A 917-nucleotide genomic window follows, 5' to 3' on the forward strand; every position below is an offset into this window, starting at 1 on the left:
TAAAATTATTGATGAATTAATATAAAATGATAGAATTCTAAAAAATACTTATACTTTTGTCATATTCAAACAATTTAGCTATTTTTTATTCTAAATACATGCAAACATAAAATATATTTTTCAGTCTTATTTTTTATTTTAGATTTATTTCTTGAAGGAATTTTTTATGAGAATGAAACTTTCATTCCTTTATTAGATAATATAAGTACACAAGGAGATTTATGCGCAATAGAAAATAGAAAACTAAGGGCAAGCAATTTCTGCGTTAGCAATAGTAAAGGGATAAACGGTATCCCATGCATATTTGAAGATAATAGGGTGAGATCTAGAGACAGCTTTATCAAGAACACAGAATGGACCCTTGAAAGTCAAAATTGAAGAGTCAATAGGCTCCACGGTTTGAAATGCAACACATTTTAGAAACACATTAGGATAACTACATCTACAATCAGTGGTTATACTAACTTTCCACTCTGGCTTGTTGTGTACTTGGGCTCCTGTTTTCTCTTGATGTATCTTAAGATCACTCAATTTGCACGCATCATAGCCTGATATGATGATATGTACAAATATTTGCACCAAAATAATAAAACAAATTAAAATAATTAGTCATAAAATATATATATTTCACAATTTTTTATACATTTTATATTTAATATGTAATGACTAATTTTTTAATATATACGTTGTAAGTATATAGAATTTAAATATACATCTATTTTAATTAGAGCAAACCGCCTTGGCTATAAAGCACAGGAGAAGAATTGCGTGCCCTTTTCCTATATGACTAATTGACTATATCTAAAGCAAGATTTTACTTAAGAGTAGGGGTGGAAAAAGGTCAATAATTTAGTCTGTATTTGATCTGGTTTATTATAAAATAAGTATAGATTTAAATTTTTAAAAAAATCTTAATA

General features: G+C 26.9%; 1 long non-coding RNA gene across 1 annotated transcript in view; it reads right to left on the reverse strand.

Moving 5' to 3' along the window:
- LOC110269648 overlaps window positions 251-917 on the reverse strand; it is a 1,901-nt gene continuing 1,234 nt past the window's right edge. Inside the window, exon 2 of the long non-coding RNA XR_002358413.1 lies at window positions 251-548. This is a non-coding gene — a long non-coding RNA (uncharacterized LOC110269648). The remainder of the gene's footprint in view (window positions 549-917) is intronic.

Source organism: Arachis ipaensis, chromosome B03, assembly GCF_000816755.2.
Source record: "Arachis ipaensis cultivar K30076 chromosome B03, Araip1.1, whole genome shotgun sequence".
In the NCBI taxonomy this organism is placed as follows: domain Eukaryota; kingdom Viridiplantae; phylum Streptophyta; class Magnoliopsida; order Fabales; family Fabaceae; genus Arachis; species Arachis ipaensis.